This window comes from Malaya genurostris, chromosome 1 (genome assembly GCF_030247185.1).
Source record: "Malaya genurostris strain Urasoe2022 chromosome 1, Malgen_1.1, whole genome shotgun sequence".
Classification (NCBI taxonomy): Eukaryota; Metazoa; Arthropoda; class Insecta; order Diptera; family Culicidae; genus Malaya; species Malaya genurostris.
In genome coordinates, this window is record NC_080570.1 from 142028003 (window position 1) to 142037430 (window position 9428).

At 35.3% G+C, this 9428-nt stretch overlaps 1 protein-coding gene across 1 annotated transcript in view; it reads left to right on the forward strand.

Annotated features, from left to right (window-relative positions):
• The window catches only part of LOC131425983 (muscle-specific protein 20-like), a 213756-nt gene that overhangs the window by 38903 nt on the left and 165425 nt on the right, over positions 1-9428 (forward strand). The window lies entirely within an intron of this gene.

The window sequence follows — 9428 nt, forward strand, 5'->3', positions numbered from 1 at the left end:
TTAACAATCAAATCAACTGAGGAAAGCGCCCTCAAAAATTTTATTTATGAGTATATTGAATCGTCTGAGTTCCCAGAAAAAGATAGATGGAAGACTTTTTTGTCACTGCCAGGTGAATTGAAATGGATCTCAGATGACAATAAGGAAAAATCCTTCACAAATCGAAAGTTGTTCGATACACATTTAGCTGACATGATTCGTGATGCTGGTTTTGTGCACAAAAATTACAAATTATATAAGAATAGCTATTATAAGACATTCCACTATTTAGCTACTGAGAAACCGCAAACTTCAACGAAAACCGGAGATAAAATTAATTATGGATTTTTGATGATGGAATTACCTAAATCGCATTTGATCACAGCACTCAGCGACTTCCCTCTCGTATTTGGGGTATTTGGAGAAAAGTTTAACAAATATCAAATTAATCACCTCGAACAGTTTTGCGACATCAAGGAATGGATTAAAATGCCCTCGGTTTTCGGTTGCTCGAAACTTCAATTCGGTAAGAAGGTAAACGTTTCTTTGGCAACCAATGAAAGCTCTTATTTGGACAAAATTCTCAACAGCGCTCGCAAGGTTATCGATTCCCTTCGTTCGGTTATAATTGTTTTCGAATATGAATATCTAATGGGTGATTTCAAAAACAACTATGGGAAGCATTTCACTCGGATTAACTTTCTGTGCGAAAAAACACCCAATGAAGAGAAGCACCGGATTATTGATGAGATCGGTGGTGCAGGAATTGTGACCGTGGTAGAGAAGAAAATGGTTCCAGGACTTGACTACAAATCCAGTGAAATCGTAGAAAGAAACGGAGGAGTGCACGTGATTCAAGCATTTTTTACCTACGATATCATAGAGGAGACCCAAATCAAGGGACTGACTGCCAGGCTCGGGAGCCGAGGAAGCTACGAAATAATTACTGATGATACCAAAAATTCGTACGATGAATTTAATAAAAGAAAAGAAAGTTGGATTCAGTCCAACCTAAAATGCTTACCACGTGATCACTCTAAACTAACTGAACAAAACGAGGTTTTTCGAACATTTGTGAATACATTTAAGTTTTAACCGAACGGATTTTGCTACGCCCAAAAACAGAACAATTATTTATAAAACGAATACGTACCAAGTAAGGAAAACCACATCAGCTTAGGTTCTATGCATTAAAAAAGAACGTCATCCATCTAGTACTGAAATAATACTGAAAATAAAGTTGAAAATGTTCCTAGGATTAAAGTTAATTTGAATCACGAATGTTTGCGTTTTATCTTTTTTATAAATATAAAACGTGATTAATCCACCTAGCAGTGAGATGATACCTTTTTTTTATTAATCCGCATGTGTTTTTTGCATGAATATTCTTCGGTGTTTTAGTTCTCATGACATTATTTTGATAATCGTCGTTTTAAACGGCAAATTGAGATTTTAATCACTCATTACCCTGTAATGTCGAAACTGCAAATCGTATCGAATTTGAATCTAAAAGTGTGATAATCGATTAAACATTCCATGATATGTCGAAGTAAGTTCCACTTTAGAGTTTACGGTAATTTAAGGTACTTCCAGAGCCGGTATTCAGGAACCAACATAACCCAAAATGATTCGAATGGCCATAAATAATACACCAAACAATTTACATCTTTTATTTCGGTATGAATTTTGAAAACTCATCATCCTGTAATTCCAGAATCGGATAAAATTCACCAATTTTGTATGGGACCATAAGTCCTTTAATTTGAATTTTTGGTTTTGAAGTTCGATTTGGCCTTTCGAGAAAATGATTGAGCTTTGAGAAACGATTCGATACTGGAATTCTAAAATCGGTGTAGCCGAAATCAGTTACATTCACCTGAGTAGTGTGTAGACATCTTTGAGAAATTGTGGTACGAATGAAAATTTGGGGGTACATTCCGAATCCAAAAACGAATACCGCCTAAACTGAAATAAATTTATTTGGTATTCGACTATCCAAACCTGAAAACCCAATAAACCTGATTAATTTATGTGAACTGGGCATTTTTATACTAATCACCCTGTATCTCCCAAACCAGAAGTCGGATATAACCAAAAGTAAGATGTTTTATAGGATTTTAAGATCTCTCATTTGAATCATAGATGATTCTTAGATATCATTTGAATCTTAGATCAGTTCAGCCATCTACGAGAAAAATTAATTGCATTATTTAAATCTCGTTTCATATATCATCCTGTGGTTCCGCAATCAGAAGTCGGATCTGCCAATATCTGTCACAATTGACCTTGAAAACAGAATATGTTTTTAGACTTAGATTCCACACGGCAATAGTTATCCAACAAGCCATAGATTGTCAAAATCCGTCCATTTTTAACGGAGATATCGATATTTTTGTGTAAACGACTTATTCCAGTAGTAGGAGTTTTACCCGTTTGATGATAAAGTGCTGTTTCGGAGCAAAATGACACACGATTTTTATACTGTTACATACAATTGTTTCTGAGTACCGAAAATAATGTGTACAGCATCTTTTTTCATGACATTTTGCCTCGGACCGATTTTAGCACGGTTCGTTTTTGGCAACATAATCGTTCGAATATGACATGCAAGCTAGATGATGGCAGCATTTTCAAGTTGAAAGTAATTCCATAATTATTTTTATTTAAACTACTTACAGTAATTAATGCTGGATTAATGTCGAGATCAGCAAATGCGTGTGTGAAAAATAATTTCACTCAAGTTTTTTCGGAGATGACTCAACCGTTTTCTACAAACTCAGATCCTTATGAAAAGTCGTATACTCCCAAACAACGTTCCTGAATTATGTTTGGTTCCGACCTCTGGTTCCTGAACTACAAGATAATGTGTGAAACGAAAATAAAACTGTGTAACTAATTTTTCTCGTAGATGGCTGAACCGATCTAAAATTCAAATGAAAAGTTTTAAGATCCTGTGAAACATCTTGCTTTTCAGTCAGATCCAACTTCCGCTTGTGGAGATACAGGGTGATTAGTATAAAAATGTCTATTAAACATAAATTAATAAGGTTTATCGGGTTAGCAGATTCGGATAGTCGATAACCAAATAAACTTATTTCATTTTTGGTTGTATTCAGTTTTCGTTTCGGAAGCACCCACAAATTTAATTCCTCAAAGATATCTACATTGATTTTCAAACATTTTGAAACAAATGTAAACTATACAGCTACTCAGGTGAATTTTTCTGACTTCGGCTACACCGAATTTCGAATTCCGGTTCCAGTATCGAATCGTTTCTCAAGGCTCAATCGTTTTCTCAAAAAAAAAAAAGCCAAATCGAATTTCAAAAACAAAAGTTCAAATTAAAATAAATCCAATTTTATCCAATTCTGACTTCCGATTCTGGAATTGTAGGATGATGAATTTTTAAAATTCAAAGCGATATAGAAGATGACAATCCCGAAAAGCTTTAAAGTTGGACTCAAAAATATTGCAATTTATTCGTCATATGGCCATACGAATTATGCTGGTTCCTGAATACCGGCTCTGGAATTAGCTTAAATAACCGTAAACTCTAAAGCGGAACTTACTTCGATATCGCATGGCATGTTTAATCGATTGTCACACTTTTAGATTCAAATTCGATCCGATTTGCAGTTTCGACATTACAGAGTAATGAGTGATTATAATCTCAATTGTCGCTTAAAACGACGGTCATTAAAATAATGTCATGAAAACTGAAACACCGAAAAATATTCATGCAAAAAAAACATGTGGATCGATAAAAAAAAATGATCATCTCACTGCTAGGTGGATTAAACACGTTTTTGCGTAAATTTCCGAAATTACGCGTTTTTTTCTGTGGATTTCCAAAGTTTCTCAGTTTTTTTATTTGAGTTGCCGATGTTTTTCAGTTTTTTAACGCAAATTTCCGAATTTTCTTAGTTTTTTACACAAATTCCGAAGTTGTTCAGCACACCAAAAAAAATTGAATAATACAGGTGACTTAATTCCTCATACGATGTAATTCATAAAGACCTAATTCGTCAAATGACGGAAAATTTCATGTGTATTGACTTAAAGTTAGATTAGCTTGAATTTTACTGGTTTCGACTGTAACTTGCATTATGCCAGCAGGTGCGACTGTATGAATTTAAATGCGCCTTTTACCAACCAAGCAGATGTATGCTTCTGTGGCTCAGTCGATTAACAGACGTACATGCGATCCAATGATTCTCGGTTCAAGTCGCGTCGGTTGCTATCAGTATTATTTTCTTATTTCAACGAATTTTATGTCAAGGAGCTTTAGACACTATATTAAATGTTCTTCCACGTGAATTTGCGTGAATGGCGATGCATTTATGTGCATCTAATAAGATGTAAAATTACAGGAATTGTTTTAAGTGTGAGTTTTTTACGCGGATTTTAGAAGCTACGCGTTTGTTTTCACCTGAATTTTGAAATTAACGCGACTTTTTTCGCGGATTTTCGAAGTTTCCCAGTTCCTTTTACGCGGTTTTCCGAGGTTCTCATTTTTTACGAAAATTTTCGAAGTTGCACGGTTTTTTTATGTGAATTTTAGAAGTCACATATTTTTACGTGATTCTTCGAAAAAATGGGTTTTTTCGTCTATTTCCGAAGTTACGCGTTTATTTTTACGCGAAATTTCGAAGTCTCGAATTTTTTTTGTGGATTTCCGAAGTTTCTCAGTTTTTACCGTGGATTTCCGAAGTTTCTCAGTTTTTTTACGTGGCATTCCGAAGTTTCTCAGTTTTTTTAACGCGAATTTTCTAAGTTTCTTAGTTTTTCTACGTAGACTTCCTAAGTTTCCTAGTTTTTTACGTGAATTCCTGAAGTTATGCGGTTTTTAGGCGAATTTCCGAAGTTTTTCAGTTTTTATTTTTTTCCCTGGATTTCCGAAGTCTTTCAGATTTTTAACGCAAGTTTCTCAGTATTTTACGCGGTTTTTTTTAATGCGGATATTCGAAGTTTTTTGATTTTTTTACGTGGATTACCGAAGTTTCTCAGTTTATTACGTGAATTTCCGAAGTATCGCGGTTTTTGTACGAAGCTTTTCGAAGTTATTCAGTTTTTTACGCGGATTTTAGAAGCTACGCGTTTGTTTTCACTTGAATTTTTAAAGAAACGCGGCTTTTTTAGCGGATTTTCGAAGTTTTCCAGTGTTTTTTTTACGTGGAACTCGGTTTCTCAGTATTTTAACGCGAGTTTTCAAAGTTACGCGGTCTTCCGAAGTTTCTCAGTTTTTTTTTATGTGAGTTTCCGAAGTTCTTCAGTTTTTTGACGTAAATATCCGAAGTTTCTTAGGTTTTCTCTTTGAATTTTCAAAGTTTCTCAGTTTTTTTACGTTAAATTTCGATGTTTCCGAATTTCCACAGCTACGTGAGATTCCGATGTTTCTTAGTTTTTTAACGCAAATTTCCGAAATTTCTTAGTTTTTTACGAAAATTCCGAAGTTATTCAGTTTTTTACGCGGATTTTAGAAGCTACGCGTTTGTTTTTACTTGAATTTTTAGAAGCAGCGCGGCTTTTTGCGCGGATTTTCAAAGTTTCCCTGTTCTTTTTACGCGTATTTGCGAAACTTCTCTGTTCTTTTCACGCGGTTTTCCGAAGTTTCGCAGTTCTTTATACGCTGTTTTCCGAAGTTTCTTAGTTTTTTATGTAAATTTTCGAAGTTTCTCAGTTTTTTTACGTAAAATTTTGAAGTTTCTCAGATTTTTTTTTAACGCGAATTTCCGAAATTTCTGTTTTTGATTTTAATTTCCGAGATTACGCGGTTTTTATATGGATTTCCGAAGTTTCTAAGTATTTTTAACGCGAATTATCGAAGTTACGCGGACTTTCGAAGTTTCTCAGTTTTTTATGTGAATATTTGAAGTTACGTATTTTACCTGGTCTTCTGAAGTCAGGCGTTTTTTTCGTGGACTTCCGAAGTTTTCACGAGAATTTACAAAGTTTCTCAGTTAATTTTTGGTGGATTTCCGAAGTTTCTCAGTTTTTTAAACGCGAATTTCCGAAGTTACTCGTTTTTTTACGCGAACTTCAGAAGTTTCTCAGGTCCTTATGCGGATTTCCGAAGTTTCTTAGTTTTTTACGTAGCATTCCGAAGTTTCTCAGTTTTTTTAATGCGAATTTTCGAAGTTTCTTTAGTTTTTCTACGTAGACTTCCTAAGTTTCCTAGTTTTTTAAGTGAATTCCTGAAGTTTTTCAGTTTTTTGATTTGAATTTCCGAAGTTTCTCAGTTTTTTAAACGCGAATTTCCGAAGTTACTCGTTTTTTTACGCGGACTTCAGAAGTTTCTCAGGTCCTTATGCGGATTTCCGAAGTTTCTTAGTTTTTTACGTATCATTCCGAAGTTTCTCAGTTTTTTTAATGCGAATTTTCGAAGTTTCTTTAGTTTTTCTACGTAGACTTCCTAAGTTTCCTAGTTTTTTAAGTGGATTCCTGAAGTTTTTCAGTTTTTTGATTTGAATTTCCGAAGTTTCTTAGTTTTTTACGCGGTTTTTTTTAATGCGGATATTCGAAGTTTTTTGATTTTTTTACGTGGATTACCGAAGTTTCTCAGTTTATTACGTGAATTTCCGAAGTATCGCGGTTTTTGTACGATGCTTTCCGAAGTTATTCAGTTTTTTACGCGGATTTTAGAAGCCACGCGTTTGTTTTCATTTGAATTTTTAAAGAAACGCGGCTTTTATCGCGGATTTCCGAAGTTTCTCAGTGTTTTTTTTACGTGGAACTCGGTTTCTCAGTGTTTTAACGCGAGTTTTCGAAGTTACGCGGTCTTCCGAAGTTTCTCGGTTTTTTATGTGGGTTTCCGAAGTTCTTCAGTTTTTTTACGTAAATATCCGAAGTTTCTAAGGTTTTCTCTTTGAATTTTCAAAGTTTCTCAGTGTTTTTACGTTAAATTCCGATGTTTCCGAATTTCCGAAGCTACGTGAGATTCCGATGTTTCTCAGTTTTTTAACGCAAATTTCCGAAATTTCTTAGTTTTTTACGCAAACTCCGAAGTTATTCAGTTTTTTACGCGGATTTTTAAAGCTACGCGTTTGTTTTTACTTGAATTTTTGAAGTAGCGCGGCTTTTTGCGCAGATTTTCGAAGTTTCCCTGTTCTTTTTACGCGTATTAGCGAAATTTCTCTGTTCTTTTCACGCGGTTTTCCGAAGTTTCTCAGTTCTTTTTACGCTGTTTTCCGAAGTTGCTTAGTTTTTACGTGTATTTTCGAAGTTTCTCAGTTTTTTTTACGTAAAATTTCGAAGTTTCTCAGGTTTTTTTTAACGCGAATTCCCGAAATTTCTCAGTTTTTTTAATTTCCGAAATTACGCGGTTTTTATATGGATTTCCGAAGTTTCTTAGAATTTTCAACGCAAATTATCGAAGTTACGCGTACTTTCGAAGTTACGTTTTTTACCTGGTTTTCTGAAGTCAGGCGATTTTTTCGTGGACTTCCGAAGTTTTTACGAGAAGTTACAAAGTTTCTCAGTTAATTTTTGGTGGATTTCCGAAGTTTCTCAGTTTTTTAAAGCAAATTTCCGAAGTAACTCGTTTTTTTTACGCGGACTTCAGAAGTTTCTCAGATCCTTATGCGGATTTCCGAAGTTTCTCAGTTTTTTTTAATGCGAATTTTCGAAGTTTCTTTAGTTTTTCTACGTAGACTTCCTAAGTTTCCTAGTTTTTTAAGTGAATTCCTGAAGTTTTTCAGTTTTTTTTCATTTGAATTTCCGAAGTTTCTCAGTTTTTTACACGGTTTTTTTAATGCGGATTTTCGAAGTTTTTTGATTTTTTTACGTGGATTATCGAAGTTTCTCAGTTTATTACGTGAATTTCCGAAGTATCGCGGTTTTTGTACGATGCTTTCCGAAGTTATTCAGTTTTTTACGCGGATTTTAGAAGCTACGCGTTTGTTTTCATTTGAATTTTTAAAGAAACGCGGCTTTTATCGCGGATTTTCGAAGTTTTCCAGTTCTTTTTACGCGGATTTCCGAAGTTTCTCAGTGTTTTTTTTACGTGGAACTGGGTTTCTCAGTGTTTTAACGCGAGTTTTCGAAGTTACGCGGTCTTCCGAAGTTTCTCGGTTTTTTATGTGAGTTTCCGAAGTTCTTCAGTTTTTTTACGTAAATATCCGAAGTTTCTAAGGTTTTCTCTTTGAATTTTCAAAGTTTCTCAGTTTTTTTACGTTAAATTCCGATGTTTCCGAATTTCCAAAGCTACGTGAGATTCCGATGTTTCTCAGTTTTTTAACGCAAATTTCCGAAATTTCTTAGTTTTTTACGCAAACTCCGAAGTTATTCAGTTTTTTACGCGGATTTTTAAAAGCTACGCGTTTGTTTTTACTTGAATTTTTGAAGTAGCGCGGCTTTTTGCGCAGATTTTCGAAGTTTCCCTGTTCTTTTTACGCGTATTAGCGAAATTTCTCTGTTCTTTTCACGCGGTTTTCCGAAGTTTCTCAGTTCTTTTTACGCTGTTTTCCGAAGTTTCATAGTTTTTTACGTGAATTTTCCAAGTTTCTCAGTTTTTTTACGTAAAATTTCGAAGTTTCTCAGGTTTTTTTAACGCGAATTTCCGAAATTTCTCAGTTTTTTTTTAATTTCCGAAATTACGCGGTTTTTATATGGATTTCCGAAGTTACTTAGTATTTTCAACGCGAATTATCGAAGTTACGCGGACTTTCGAAGTTTCTCAGTTTTGTATGTGAATATTTGAAGTTACGTTTTTTACCTGGTCTTCTGAAGTCAGGCGTTTTTTCGTGGACTTCCGAAGTTTTTACGAGAATTTACAAAGTTTCTCAGTTAATTTTTGGTGGATTTCCTAAGTTTCTCAGTTTTTTGAACGCGAAATTCCGAAGTTACTCGGTTTTTTACGCGGACTTCAGAAGTTTCTTAGTTTTTTACGTGAATTTTCGAAGGAACGGGTTTTTTATGCGGATTTCCTAAGATCCTCAGTTTCAATAAACCAAACAAGTGCATTCTGGTTCGGGTTCGAAGAAAATAATCACATCACACATAAAATTAAATCGCACCACGCAAACTACCAGCTTGATGATGATAGCAATAATCCAACCAAAACACCCACACATCGACGCCATGTGTCCGTCCATCCATAGTCGCCACACGCGCGCCACACTGTTGTAGTCTCTTTCGTACAATTTCTCATGACCGGCCAGGAGCCGATGCGAAACCGGCAACTGAACAAAGCAAAGCAGCATGTGCAACTTTTCCCGCCAACGCTCCTGGCTCTGGTCGTCGGACGGCGGCGGAGACTACTGCGACTAGCGCGCGATGGCCATGAAAATGGCCTCCACAGAGTTCTTCGCTGAACCACAAAAGTGAAATCGAAATCATCTGAAATTAACAGGCTGACATGACCGGGGCAGAGTTGAATCTCGCGCACCGTGATGAACTTCCATGTGACGGTGGTAATTCAAGTTAGTTTGGTACTAAATTTGTCGAACGGG